A 16,174-nucleotide genomic window follows, 5' to 3' on the forward strand; every position below is an offset into this window, starting at 1 on the left:
ACCTTTCCCTTCTGCATAATGAAGACCACATACAGTCACGACCAGGAGGGATCAATATCTACGTATTGATTAAAGATAACATACAGCATGTGTTCCCTGGAATATACGAACGAGTCCTTTAACCTGGAAATAAATCAGCATATGTCTTAATCTCTATACAACACACACACACACACACACACACACACACACACACACACACACACCTCCATCTGCCACAGAGGGATTAAGTAATTATCAGACACAGATTACAGCCGTCTTGTTGCTCCTCTGCTGTGCTCATCGTTTTATTTTAAATCATGAGAAACTTCAGCAGCTGCAGATTATCTCTATAAACATGCGACTGACCTGAGGTTCATATTAAACCTTCACACATTAATTGAGGTTTATTTAACTCTAAAAATTTCTTTAAAAAGATTCACACAACTCTGTCGATACACATTTTTATGACACTTTTTGTCTGCCAGGACGGCGGCGAGCAGAACAAGCTACTGCTAACGTGAGTTGTTCAAAAAGCTTCTTTTTAGTAAACTCTGTGTACACAAACAATGTTCTCAATGCTGGTGTTCATGTGTAGAGACCCTGGTGATACTACCAGCAAAGTTTCATGTTGTGTCGAGACTTCTTACTGTTTTAAACATAGAGATTTTGATGCTATCGTAAAAGTGCCCGTAGCACTCCCATTGAAAATGAGTTTGACCTGAAAACGACAACACGGTAAATCTTAAAAGTGCCTCTTTCATCGTAATTATGCTTTTACATGAAGGTTTGACTCATATACATTCACAAATAAAGCCTCAGTTGCTTTCTGGCGAGAGTTTCACTTTAAAGGTATAATATGTGACATTCTGCATTAAAATGACTGAAAACTTAAAGACAAAGTGTTTCTGTCGGGACTCGTGTCGTCAGCAGGATCACAGCAGACCACACGGAGCAGACGAGCCGGTCTGAGGTGAGCTGACGGATTCAGACTTCAAAGACTTCCAGAGCTTTTGTGTCGACATCCTGGATCAGCTTCTGGACGGGTTCAATTCCCCCGCGAGCTTTACGAACACAATACAGTGTTAGAGGAGGGTCAGGGGAGTCCGAGCAGAGAGGAAGCGTCTGCAGCTGAGGTCACCAACGGGTTTGAACCCACCGCGTCTCTGTCGTGGCGTTTAAGACATTTCACTTATAACCTCCAGGAAAAGACGTGTGGATGTGGAATCTGAAGAAAGCTGGACACGATTTAACTCGACTGTGACTACATGCAGCGTTAAATAAAAGCCTTGCTCACGACTTCCACATCTGAAACTTACTGTGTGTGAACCAGAGCTCAGGCTAACGTTAGCATCTTAGCTGCTCTGAGGGAATTCAACCACACTTCTCAGAGACAGAGTCACTTTCTCCAGACATGCTGGTCATTCACCATTGTCAAAACCTTTTCTCAACAACAACAGTAGAATCGAACTGTTGGCTTGTCAAAGTATCTGAGCTAAGCAAAGAGACACAACAGCCTCTTTTTTACTCCATTTATCTCTACTAAACATGCGAGGAGACGTCCAGAACATCAGGAGCAGTTTGGGGTTCAGTAACTCGCTCGAGGACACTTCGACATGCAGACCAGGGGAATCAAACCAACCTGAGGATCTGTTAGCTTCAGTCAGTCCCAGACAACATTTTCATCCAACGACTAACATTAGCCTACGTTATTTAGATGGCTAGCTAGCTAACAGAATGATAAAACCTTCCAGCTGACAGATGGCATTTAAAATAAACTCAACCGTTTGTTCCTTGTTCCGAGTTCCTGTGAATTTCGATGTTTGGTGTCGCTGAAGGAACAACCGTCTCCGGTTTCACCATAATTCCCCAAACACTGGCGAGTCTTTCCCAGGAATCTTCCACAGAATTTAGACCAACGTATCAGTTTCCTTTCTGCAGAACTCTCTGGTAAGTTTTGTGATATAACTTTACAATTCAGACTGTGAACCTCCCGTCTGTATGTCAGAGACACCAAGAGCATTTGAAGGAGACGGAAAAGGATTCATCATCTGTGCCTCGGCTCCCCTGAGCATCGACGCAACATTAATAGATGAACAGAGAACGTTTCTGATCTCGTCGTCTGTCCTACATGAGTTTTCTGTGTTAACGTGGAGCTCCGGGGTCAAACAGTCAGAGTACACTTCGCTCTCAGCGCGTTTCAACGACAGAAACCAAACACCTGGTTCTCTGCAGGTACGACGTGTGTCAGGGGAACGTTCACGATGTCCGTGAGTGGTCGTAAACATCCGTGAGCAGTCAAAATGTTAATGTGTGACTTAATATTTACCCAGCAGGGTGAGGCGGCGCTGAAGCCCAACACCTCTCTGCTGTTCGACATCAGCGCTCTGCAGGATTTGAATAAGTAAATACTGAAGGCAGCAAGTGAGCCGAGCAAAGACCGACGCTCATCATCAGGGATTCTCGTTTAAGTCTGTGCAGGTCATGAGGCGCTGGAAGAAAAAAAGAAAGCAGTCACACCAGATCGACGGGTTCACCTGTGCTAAGAAAAGCGTTATCTGCAGGCTGATGAGGCAATACTGCTAATCTGAAGTGACAGTCGGCCTGCGAGATGCAAATAGGCCAACTGTCGAACAAAAGATTTACCTCCCAGTGAAACTCTGACGGAAAGAATTCACTTAATCGTAGAAACGTAATAAAGAAGAGTTAACATCTGTCAAACATCCTGTTACAGTGTCGAGTTAACGAACAGTCGGACTGGTGCTGCTGGTTTCTAATATTTCTGTGACATCTTCAGTGCAGACAAAAGAAAAGACAGCTGTCATATCTAAAGATCACACGTCCATCACTGATTGGATATGTGTTATATTAATATCAGCTGCTCATTAATCCATCTAATGTCCGTGTCCTTATTAGGCACGACTTCCTGTCCACAGGTGCTCCTCGTGGTCACCTGTCTGAGATGAGTCAGCAGGTGTATCACTGAGGGGAAGTCACCCTGAGTCACGAGCTGATCTGAGTTCAGTGGTTGTTGACTGAAACCACAGAGGTGAGTCACAGCTGTCGTCTCCAACATCGTTAATGAAAACATTCACGTACATGAACGACACACGTCCTGCATTCAACACAGTCGCATCGTTAGTAAACATGAATTTATAGTATCAAAATAAAAGCATTCAGTCTGCAGTAAAATACTTTAATGACATCATAGTTGGCTCGTTTAGTCCAGAGGTTTCCAGCCTCGCGTCGGGTCGATGCTCATCTGCTTAATCTGAGTGGTGCACAGCAAAGTTTCTGTACACAAATCTGTTTTTTAACTTTTCTTTTTCAATTTAGAAACTGAATTTCCCTGCTGGGGGATCAATAAAGTCTCTTTGAATAAAAGGGATCAGTTGAGTCTCAGGTCTCAGGCTGGAGGACGTCACGATGACCGCCAGCGTCACGAGAGGATCGTGTTGATTCACAGTCGAAATTCATTTAATCTGCTTCATTAGCTAACATTTCTTATAGCAGGCACATTTAATTTCATCTTCAAAAAGGTGTGAGGACGTTTCAGAGTGAATGACACTCACACGGTTACTGAAATGAATCCACGAGAGACGGAGCTTCATTTATTCAGTTTCTTTTGTTAGCACATGTGATTTTCTTTTATTTAAAGTTACAATCAAGTCGTTTGTCTCCAGGAGCACAAAGAGTTACTGAACACGCCGATTTCAGTCCTGATACACAAATCTGTTTCCAGTTTTCTGACTCTCTCTGCAGGATTTGTTTTCAGTGAAATGCAGGAAAAGTCGAAGAGTTAATTAAATGAAAACATGTGGAAAAAGTCTGGAGGTGAAACGTCTCAGCGGAGGAACCGACAGTCGAAGACATCTCATGACGAGAGACTTCTATTATTAACTTTCTATGAGACGTGACGAGCAGACGGGTTGGGAGGGAACAATGAAGCTGTAAAGCTTTTTGTTTTTCATGGAAAGTCTCTGTCGTGGTTTTCAGCCACATGAACGACTTTCAGGACAGTTTATGTCATAAGTTGTTGAGTTTGGGTCTCAGTTGGATGTACACATCAGTAAACGTTAGTATTTGGGTCCCGAGTGTTCAAAATAACTGTTTCTCATTAACAAAAGTAAAGGTTGCTTGTGCGCAGCGGAAAAACAATAACCTGCGCAGTGATTGAGTCATTCTGACTTAAACTACGACAACAAAACTGTCTCCCACAGTCACAATTAATTAATATCAGTTGTCAGATGATTGCAGTGGAGTAAAAATACAATATTTGCCTCTGAAAAGTTAAATACAAAATAAATACTCGCACCTACATGATGTACCAGAGTAAATGTACTTAGGAACTTTCCATCACTGGAGGACTTCACCGCCATGATCGTTAAAATACCGACACGATCAGCAGAGAAAGTCCCGAGGCTGAGAAGTGACACAGGTGACGAAGGAGCAAAAGAAAACACAGGAGCAGGTGTTTACGCTGAAGGCGGCAATAAAAGCAGCAGGAGGAGAAGAAGTGGAAGGACTCGTTTCAGAGTGAAGCTGTCGCCTCGCTGCAGGTCGATGACAGTAAATATATCATCTACATTCGTTCAGTGTTGACGAATCTCAATCACAAATAAAAGATGAAGCTTTGGGTCAAACTCTGCTGGAGGCGTGATCACATGTACGGCTGACAGACGGTGCAGGAACTTTATATTTCAGCCATGAAAGAATCTGAGATGAAAATATAGAACTAGAAGATTTAGAACATATCCACACGTACCAAAACATTTTTCTTTCCTCCGTCTTCCTCGTCATCGTTTCAAGAATATTTGCGTCCAAATGGATCCATTGTAAATGACTCAACACGCAAATGCAGACAGAAGAGATTGAGCATGCACATAAAGCTTGCACACTGTAAACAAACAGACAGTAGAAGAAGAAACTGAACACAACAAGAAGAAGATGAAAATGTCTAGTCGGTTGTCCATCATCCTTTTCCGCTCAGCGTCATGGCAGAGCAGCAGAATATTTTGACCTAGAAACGCTGATGGGCTCAATATCTTCTGCAGCACCAACACAAGCATGAAGTCCGCCATTGTTGTTGTTGTTGTTGTTGTTATGAGACGTCGCGGGTTCAGAGGTCGCCGCTGTCCTGAAGTGTCGATCTCAGAATGCGAATGAATGGACTCCATTGTTTCTTATATGAGGCTCCTTTTTCAACTTCAAGGTCGATATTGTTTTTCACTAACGACAAAACAACAAATTATCCTGCATTTATATGGAACTAAGCTTTAGGAGCGTTCCACCTTAACTGTCCTCCAGGTTACGTCACATTCTGAGATCGACACTTCTCCACTGGCAGGACGGCGGCGAGCGGAACAAGCTACTGCTAACGTGAGTTGTTCAAAAACCTTCTTTTTAGTAAACTCTGTGTACACAAACAATGTTCTCAATGCTGGTGTTCATGTGTAGAGACCCTGGTGATACTACCAGCAAAGTTTCATGTTGTGTCGAGACTTCTTACTGTTTTAAACAGAGAGATTTTGATGCTATCGTAAAAGTGCCCGTAGCACTCCCATTGAAAATGAGTTTGACCTGAAAACAGAAATACTGTAATTATGCTTTTACATGAAGGTTTGATTCATATACATTCACAAATAAAGGCCTCAGTTGCATTTTGGCGAGAGTTTTGCTTTATTGCATGTCATGTTGTTCGACCGGACTGAATTCAGGTTGAGCTGTAAAGTTTAGGTCGAGTCTTTTATCTGATAAAATCTCTTTGGCAGCTGGAAGTTTTGGACCGAGATCAATGAAAACATTTACACTATTAGAGTCTCTTGTTGTGAAAAGTGACGATAACGATCCGATGTGACAGAACACTGCAGAACAGTTTCTCTCTGATACTTCTGCATGTTTGACTGGATGATAATCTGCTGCTTTGATAGCGTGATGTAAAATAAACACGGGAGCAGCTCTGTGATAGTTGCAGCTCTGAATCAGGTGAAGGATCAGAGGATGAGTCAGGTGTTTGGCAGCGGAGCAGAAACACTGCATTGTTCCGTAAACCTTCCTCGCTGAGGGATTTCCAGTCGTACAGAAACCTCATTCCGATGTTTCACCTTTGAAAAGAAGCGATGCATTAAGTACATTCACACTGACGGGGTCATGAAAGTGCAGACGGCTGCGATTAGACTCGTGATTGACGTCTTACGTGAGCAGCCGTCACACCTGCTGCGCTGCACCTGGTGAAGGAGTTCTGCCAACCTGCATAAACGTACCACCCAGTTCCATGTTGATGTACTGTGGACTTTGTACCCGGGCCCGGATCAGCACCACGCTGCTGCTCTCAGCCACTTCTCATGACGTTGAGGAGGCCGAGCCGCGGTAACGCCCACGTCTGGAAACCAATCAAATACTTAAAATGCCAGTCGTTAATCTGCTCGCCACACTAACACAACTCGGTCCAGGCGCTGTCATCACTGCGCTCTCTGTTTCTGTTTGACCAAAAGAATCTGAACACATTGGACCACATTTAAATGTTCTTCTTCAGCATGAGAACGAGACGTTGATTAACTTGATGTTAAAACTGAGTTTGAACAAGATTTACTGGAAAACTTTGTTAGTTTTCAGTCACATATTTTTGAAATCTGACTCTTCTCGTATGTTATTTGTTCCTAAACAATAATAACCTGTTACACAAACACGCTACAGGCCGTGAAGGGTTCTGACATCAGTTCTGTGCAGCGCGACTTCTTTCCCTCATGTCACTTTGTGTTAAACTCAGTTCAGGAGCTGCTGAATCAGCAACTTTTCTCCGTCTGTGCAGAACAAACAGCTGCCGGCAGACCAGTCAGTGTGTGTGTGGGTGTGTATGTGTGTGTGTGTGCGTGTGTGTGTGTGTGTGTGTGTGTGTGTGTGTGTGCGTGTGTGTGTGTGTGTGTGTGTGTGTGTGTGTGTTAGGTTGGAGGTGAACATGTTCTGTATGTTCCTGACATTAATCAGATGCAGGTGACGAGATATGAAGAGACGTTTGAGAAGCCGTTTGGCCTCCAGAAGGCCGGAAAGATGAAAAATATCTCGTTATCCTGAAGTTCCAGAGCTGAGATCAGGTTTTGGATTAATGTACAGAACCCAGTCATCAGCACCTCCCTCCATGATGATGTAAAGTCAGGTGAAGTCCACAGAACGGTTCTGGAGCTGGAGAAACATCAGACGTCTCCAAACAGCTCGTCTGCTGTGATCACAGTCTGCAGGAGAGAACACACAATGTTCTGCATGCAGGTGAAGAGACAATGACCTAATTAACATTTTAGGGTGTGTGTGTGTGTGTCTGTGTGTGTGTCTGGAGGGGGGGGTCTGTGTGTGTGTGTGTGTGTGTGTGTGTGTGTGTGTGTGTGTGTGTGTGTGTGTGTGTGTGAAACAGAAACACTGTCAGTAGAGTAACATCCTCCTTTAGTAAATGGAAGATCAGGTTCAACCTGCTGCCACTGAGCCCCCCCCCATACAAACACTCCCACACACACACACACACACACACACACACACACACGCACACACACACACACACACACACACACACACACACACACACACAGCCTCCTGTTCAGTGTAACTCTAGTCTGCTGCTAAATGGGTACATTGTGTGTGTGTTTGTGAAAAAAAGAGACAGGCATTTTGAATAAGAGTGTGTGTGTGTGTGTGTGTGTGTGTGTGTGTGTGTGTGTGTGTGTGTGTGTGTGTGTGTGTGTGTGTGTTGTGGAGTGGAGGTGTGCAGATTTAAGCGCAACAACAAACACAAAGACGTCACGATGAAGTCAATGGAGTCGGTTACATAACGAGCGTCGAGGCGGTCGCTCTGGACCGGAGTCGGTGTGAACATGAGCCCGACCGCCGGCTGCGCTGTGATTGGCTGAATTTCATAAAGGAAACACTGATCAGTGAGATCTGTGTCGGCCGGGAACAGGAAACACTGGAGGACTGTGAACACAGCAGACACACAAACTGCTCAGGAGATCACAGAGAGGAACAGAGGACGGTTTGGTGGACGGACGCAGAGACGGAGACAGAAACTAAAAGTCAAACATCTGCGTTGATTCGAGTCTGCAGACTAAAGCTCAGCGCTCACAGGAAGCATCATAATTGTCAGTAATTGCACGCTGGTGTTGCAGCAGTGGGAGGGGGGCGTTCACAAACACTTGGACGCGGCCATTAACACCCACACTGTTCATTCACACTGTGAGCCGAGAGCCGAGCGTCGCTTTATTCCACGACACGATCCAATTCTGTCCACAGCCTGCTCACGGCCCTTAAGCAGAGCTAAGCTAACCAGCTAAGCTAACCAGCTGTAGCTTCATATTAACAAAGTGGAATGAACCACACAAACAATGTCAGGATGGACCGAACCATCACAACGTCACACAACAACAAGGAGTCACTTCCTGGTCATTTCAGCCGTAACGGTGACATTTAAAACATGTTTCTGTCGCGTTGTGTTTTTCGAGCATCTTTAATTTCTCACCGTTTCTCGGACCGACCGCTCGTTTCAGGTAAACTCAGGTCCAATGTTAATGAACGTGTTGACACTAATGAGATATTAAATGATCAGACGTGCATTTTAGATGAATGAGGTGCAAACACATCATGAGGCGAAGCTTTTCTACCCAGACGTTATATCGTAAACAAAGATTGTGATCGGCAGTGACCTCTAGTGGCTGCTGTAGGTTTGACAGGAGCAAAGGAGGAAGTCAGGTGACGTAGACGTAAGAGCGATAAACTCCACAGATGGAGGAGTTTGAGGTGGACGGATGGATTAAACAAACGCAGGACTTTTTCGTACAGGAGACGAACGTTTGTGTCCCGAGTGGAACCAAAAGTCAGCGCTGAGTTTGAGCAACTTACCAGTGTTGTTTTTGGCAGCCATATTAGATTTAGTCGTAGTCTTTTGGACTAAAATGCTTTTTAGTTTTAGTCAAATTTTAGTCATTTCTATGTGATAGTTTTAGTCCAGTTCTAAACGAAAACTCAAACAGGTTTTAGTCAGTTTTAGTAAAAAAAAACAAAAGACGAAGTTTATTTAAAATACGTCCATATATCTGAGGTAGGCGTAAACATGTGACGTGACGTGAAGCTCGAAGTTGTCTTCAAAATAAGAGCTTTACATTGCACCCCATTGGAGTTTAGAACTGGGTTCTTAGCGGGGGGCTTTTAATTTGAAAGTAGCGACCGTTAGTAGCTTGCAGCTACAACAACAAGCGGACAACAAAGACAAAGACAGCAGAAATGTCACACATTTTGAACGTCTGACAGACCCACTAACATTTACGTCAACATCTCGTCAACAAAAACTCACACACGTCTCGTCATGTTTTAGTCATCAAAGAGCCGCGTTTATCTCATCACCGTCTCGTTATCGTCATGAAAAAAAGGGGCGGCAATGAAATAAATTTGTCATCGTTGACGAAAACAACACTGCAACTTACAGAACTTTTACATTACATACTCTTTCCTGAAATGTATCAAACAGTTTTGAAGCCTAAACCTTGAGAAGAAGTGACAGATTCACAACATTAACAACGTAACAACGTAACAGCGGTCCAGTGAGCAGGTGGGAGTCGATCTTCTTCTTATCGCTCAGCAAGACGCGTCAGTGTTCCTGTAACTTCTTCCTCACAGAACGATCTGAGTCGACTGTAACTCTTTTAGTTCAGAGTTAGTTTCTTCTCTCGAGCACAGACTTTCACAGTCGCCCACCGCCACAGTCGCTCCAACACTCACACAGGACGCCATTGATGAGGAGGCACTGAAGGTCACAGCTCCGACCGCAGAGTGAGACTCGAGTGTTGTCACGAGACAGTTTGTTCTCTGTGACAAAAGAAAAGGTTGAAATTAAAATAAACCTCACAGACGATCTGCTGTCGGGACGAACGGGCAGCTGAATGAAAACCCTCAGAGTGTTTCAGTGTCTGTGGTTATTATTGTGTCAAATATGACGTTCCAGAGAGTGAAGTTCAGATTCATGAAGCCGTGGGAAGTGACATAAAGACACTGTTGATGATGACTGAGTCCACATTCTTGTGTGACCTGTTCTGCTGTTCTGTTGAGACTGTGAACTGTGGTCCAGTAAGTCCAGCTGGAGTATTTAAAGTTTCATCAGAACACCAGACGGATCAGTGCAGCGACTATTTCATCTGCCGCCATCATGATTTCAATGTACACAGTTGAAATATTGTGTTCATGTTTGAATAATCTTCCAGGACTGTTCGCTGCGTCCTGCCGACGATGACATTTCATCACATTGCAGTAAAAGGTCCGGAGTCGTCTGATTGGTGCCCTGACGGCGCCACCAGACCGGTGCTGTTAAACTGAATGAGACAGACGCTAACTTCATTATGCTACCATGCTCACAGTGACAAAGTTAAAGGGATATTCCGGTGTAAGTTTAATCCATGGTCTAATCACACCGTGAAACTGTGTTAGACTCCCTCTGGAGAGATCAAGTTAGCAGACCGCTAATTTACGGAGTTTTATCAACCTCAGAAACGACCGCACGACAACAATACACTGCAGTAAATGGATCCAAATATAAACCGCCACCAAAAAGCCACAAATAATGCTCAGAACAGCACCAAACTTCAGCAACAGTACAAATAGGGTCTCAGCACATAGTCCGGGGCATCTAACCTCCGCTAGCTTAGCTGGATTTCTATTGTGAAGCTAAAAACAGATTTCAACTCTCCTCCATCAGCTTCCGGGTCGGGGAAGTCCCGACGCGACGATTACCGAGTGCGGTTAGAAATGCTCAATTCCGTTCTTTTCCCTGTCCGCTCTCGATAATAACTGTTATAAACTGGCAGGTAAGACACATATGAACTTTGATTGCTTTTCCATGGAGTCATAATCATACATTTTCATCCATGAGCCGCGGAACTCTACTGCACTCGGTAATCGACTCGTCGGGACTTCCCGTCAACAGGAAGCTGCTGCAGAAGAGTGGTAAATTTAGTCAGCTTTTCAGTAGAAATCCAGCTAAGCTAGCGGAGGTTAGATGCCCCGGACTATGTGCTGAGACCCTATTTGTACTGTTGCTGAAGTTTGGTGCTGTTCTGAGCATTATTTGTGCCTTTTTGGTGGCGGTTTATATTTGGATCCATTTACTGCAGTGTATTGTTGTCGTGCGGTCGTTTCTCAGGATGCTAAAACTACGTTAGCTAGCAGTCTGCAAACTTTATCTTTCAAGAGGGAGTCTAACACTGTTTGACGGTGATTTAGACCATGGATGAAATTTACACCGGAATATCCCTTTAAACTGAATGAGACAGATGCTAACTTCATTATGCTAGCATGCTCACAGTGACAGCTAACATGCTGATGTTTAGCACATAGTTCAGCATCTTACTTTAACATGTTAGCGTGCTAAAAGTGGCTAACTAATGGGAACACTGAACACAGCTGAGGCTGATGGGAAATTCGTGGCAAAACATCCAATAATCCTCCAGATATCTGGGTAAAAAACTAAAACATCAGCTGCTGCAAGAAAACTCAGAGGAAGAACTGATATCTGAACCAGGTCTCAGGTCCAGTAGGTTCTGAGATGTTTCAGTGCTGAACTGACCGACTGACCAACTTTTCCATCTGTAAAGCTGCAAGCAAACTCACAAAGCTCCCATCAGTAGTTTCATTCTCCTGTTTGACATTCAGACACAATACCCTCCGTCCACACCCGGACTTTCCACCTCGCTGTAAATGAAACACTCATTCCTTTATGGCTCTGAACGTCGTCACTGGACCTGACTCTCCCGGGTCAGGGAGGGAGTCCAGCTGTGACAAACACCATTTGTGAAGCAAAACCAAAAAAAACCCTTTCAGTGTCACTGAGGACGAAACAAGCGAGGCAGAAAACATCAGACCTGAGCTGTGTGGAAAACATGATGCTGCCTCCACTGAGTCACGAGCTGCTTTATGAAAACAGTGTGTGCTAAAAAAAATAACGTCCCAGCGCTGTGAATATGATCAGAATATTAAACCAGTCATTACACGGTGAGCAAACACAGCTCGCTCGACAGCTGTCACCTCAAATAAAGCCTGTATTTTAGACGGAGTCATATAATGTTTTATAATGTCAGTCAGCAGGAGGACGAGTCAGAGCCGCTGACTTCACGTTACTGGTTCTGACATGTGGACACGACTGAGCTGCCACTCTCAACAGAAACAAGGATTTTAAGCCAAAAACACAAATGAAGTGTGTAAAACGTCACCAGACCCAAACACAGCGCGGCTACAACGTAAAGCTGAGGACAGAAGAGTAAAGAGATGCAAACACATGAATGATGCCGACATTTATTCTGGTGACTGGGCTGAAAAATGTCGACATGAGCAAAGATGTCACGTTACAACATGGATACAACTTTAGATTTCGTAAGTATACAGAAACCAGAACCTGACAGAGAGTGTTAACCGGGCCGGCTGAAGAATTTGACTTTGAGCACAGAGAGAGATCAACATGTTTGTCACCTGCAGGATTCTTGTTCCAGCAGGTCGTGTGCATGTCAGCGTCTTCCCACATTATCCAGGTACCTCAGGTGTGTGTGTGTGTGTGTGTGTGTGTGTGTGTGTGTGTGTGTGTGTGTGTGTGTTTCTGGGTGTAAAGCGTCAGTTTGTTACCTGAAGCATCAAAAACTTCTGATTTATTGACAACCGAAGCATCATGTGATTATTCTGGCTGTTCCAACATGTTCTGAACTAAATACTCTCGTTATACTTCAAGTTCTGGTTTTATATTTCTTTAATTAATGAAACACATAAATGAGTCTGCAACATGTGCAGTTGAATTAAAAACAACAACACTTAAATCTGTGAGAAAACGTCAGACATTTGATGATAGTTTAACTAATTTTTTTGTGATTCATTTTTATTCATTTTGAGAGAAAAGATCCCAACAGTCTCAGCCTGCTTGTGTTTGGTGCACACAGACAAACACTCCTGCACTCACGCATCATGTTCACTTTATATTCCAGATAAATAAAGATGAAATCCTCGCTGTCGTTCTTTACGCAGCACTTTGAAAACGTCCTCACAGACTGAAAGTGAGTTTCCTCTGCGGCGGGTTAGAACCTCGGTGTGACCCAGATGTCACCATCTGACTCGGTCACTCGGGGATCCTCCATAATGAAACCTGGTTGTTGACCCGGTTTAGATCCTGACACACTTAAAGTTCTTTATGAAGACTAAAAGACTTGAGTTTGTTTCCACAGAACGGAACAAAGCAGACGTGGCTGGAATGAAAACAGCTGCAGGATGGATCGACGTTCAGCTCGCAGAGAAACATCTCACCTGCAAAGTTTTCACTTGTTACTGGACATTACACTGACTTTAGCTAACCAACATGAGCATGTTAATGTTTAAAGATGTATTTCAATTTTCATATTTTTAGTATTTCACCTCTGGCCCTAAAACTGATAGATGCTAATACTTTTTTTTTTAACTGATGCTACGTGAGCAGAGGAAACAGAAAAGGGTTTTGTTGTTCTCTTTTGCTCAGAAGGTAGAAAAACCTACAACAACCAGAATGCACCGCTCCAAACCAATAAACACTCAGGGAACAGTGTGGCGGTCAGCTGGTCACAAACAATACGTTATTACAGCTGAACAGTCGACTAAAACACTTCTCTGAAAACTTTGAAGCAGAATAAAAACTGTTCGATTCTGACGTGAGAGAGAAAGAGAGGGAGGCGGATTACTATCTTGATCCCACTGTACTCTTTGTGTCCATCGATGCTGCTCACAACCTGCAGAACAACAATCTGTATCTGATGTAAAGTCATCTTGGCAGGTAGAAGTTGACTCTTGTTAGTTTGTCGTGAGAGTCACGTATTCAAAAGCCTTCAAGGTGTTTCTATACTGCACCTGAACGCCTCGCGACATGTTCACTGCATGCATAGTGGTGCAGGGCGTGCGTCTCTGTAAGGTGAGCTGGAACACCTGCGGCTGATGTCGGTGTGAGTATTAACGTTCACTCTGCAGCTGCACCTTCACTTTCTGTCACTGAGGCTCAAAGGCACTGCGGTAACGTCAGCACTGATCTTTACTGTGATTAGCAGCAGAAGTTCCTCCTGAAGACTCTGAGTGAGATTATAATAACCAGGTGTTGGTGCTCAGGTGGGATTAAAGGTGCAGTGTGCAGGATTCAGGGGCAGAACAGGAAGTTAGTATTCGTAACGATGTTTGTTCAGCTAAAACCGACAGTTGTTGTGTTGTTGTCTGTTCTATCTACAGACGGAGCGTCCGCCATGTTGCACCGCCGTGTTTCTACAGGAGCCCAGAATCAACCAAACACCCTCCATGTGTGCTGACTACAAAACAGTTACCATCAATCAAACTTATTGATTAGCATAAATCTTCTTTTGTTTCTGAGTTCAGCCGCTCTCACTCGCTCTGTGGATGATGTGTGACGTGTGACTGGACTCAGTAACTGTAAAAATATGAGTTAGCGCTAAAAGTAATTTATCTGACACACACACACACACACACACACACACACACACACACACACACACACACGGTGAGGGAGTAACACTGTCACTTTGGAAAAACTGGTTTCTTTATGAATGGACACAATAGTCGGCAGGTTGGCGCTCGAACCTCCTTTTCACAGGCGGAGAACAGAAGACAACAGGAGAGATAAAAAACTAAACGGAGGAAGAATCTGTTCAGCAGTGAAAAGATCGAGAACGTCACATGAAGAACAGCTGTAGAGATGTTAAACGTACAGACAGACCGTTGATTAAATAAATAAATACATGTATAAATGCTGAACGGTCGATTAAAACACTGTCTGATTGGTTCGACGTAACAGCCTATCAGCACCGAGTAATCTGAATCTACAAAGTAACTGAAGTTATAAAATAAATGTAAAGGAGTTCAGTGTAAATACTCGAGTACAGTGAGTTCTACTTAGTTACAGTCCATCTCTGGTTTTCTCAACTTTGACCCATTTTATGTTTTTTTACTGCAAATATCAGTTCCAGTTATCAGTTATTGATCTCCTCCATAACTAATAATCAGTATTGGCGCTGAAAAAAGAACCAAAACTCAACTTAAGTTGCAAATTTACTCACTTAATAAAAGTCAGTGTTACATGTGTTTTAAAAGCACAAGCAGAAGTAGAGTTTAAATATATTCATGTGTATTTAAATGCTCTATTTCTCAGCATTTTACTGATTATCAGAATCAATTGTTTTTATCAGACTGATGATGTAATAAATTAATTTAAAAACTGTCTTCCTGATGCAGCAGGTAATCTGTGAAGTAACTGTTTAGTGTTACTGAGCAGCACAAACTGGAAACACTCCAAACTGTTCCGTGTTTGAGTAAATGTACAGAGTAACATTTCATCTGTGGTTGTGATTTGATCTGATTTGAGTTTCTGCTCGTCCGTCTGAGCTCTCAGCTGTGATCTCTCCTCTTTATTAAAAAACTAATATGAATATGAGCCGAGTGTGAAGTTTAGATGTCTGGAACATTAAGAGAAATCAAAAAGGAGGCGAGAGGAAAGAAAAGAGAAGCCGGGAGATGTGAAGTGGAAAAGAACAGAGAAGAAGAAGAAGAAGAAGACGTTAACTCTCCTCGTCCTGTGCAGATGACTCAGTCTGACCACTTCCTGTTTGGACGCTGCTGTCGGTGAGATTTTAACCGTTAACGTTCTGAGACAAACGTGAAGCTCACAGGATTTTTTTTCCACTGACTGTGAAACTCAGAGAGGCAGCGAGTCGAGACAGACGAACGGAGGAAAACTGTGTTTCTTCAACTTGTTTCTTTGCGTCATTTCCACTCGTTCAGCTCCAAAGTTTGTGAAAATGTTTCCATAAACTACAAATGACAGAAGAAGACTGAAGGTTACAGAGAAGTGAAGAAGAAGAGAAGAACAAGAACAAGAAACTAATCTGCTTCAACAGAAAAAAAAATATCCCAAACATACAATAAATATACAATAACTGTCTTAATGTAACTAACTGAAGTTTCATGGTGATCCAGTTTTTATCCGAAGCAACATCCCATGAAATGTTCTCCTGCAGATGTGACCAGCTGTTATCTTTCACAGGGAGTCAGAACATCCTCGTCTGTGATCACAGCAACTAATAATAATAATAATAATAATAATAATAATTATAGGTATTTTAATCTGATCCATGAGGTTCTCTGAACACTAAGCGAG

This window comes from Sparus aurata, chromosome 6 (assembly GCF_900880675.1).
Source record: "Sparus aurata chromosome 6, fSpaAur1.1, whole genome shotgun sequence".
NCBI lineage: Eukaryota > Metazoa > Chordata > Actinopteri > Spariformes > Sparidae > Sparus > Sparus aurata.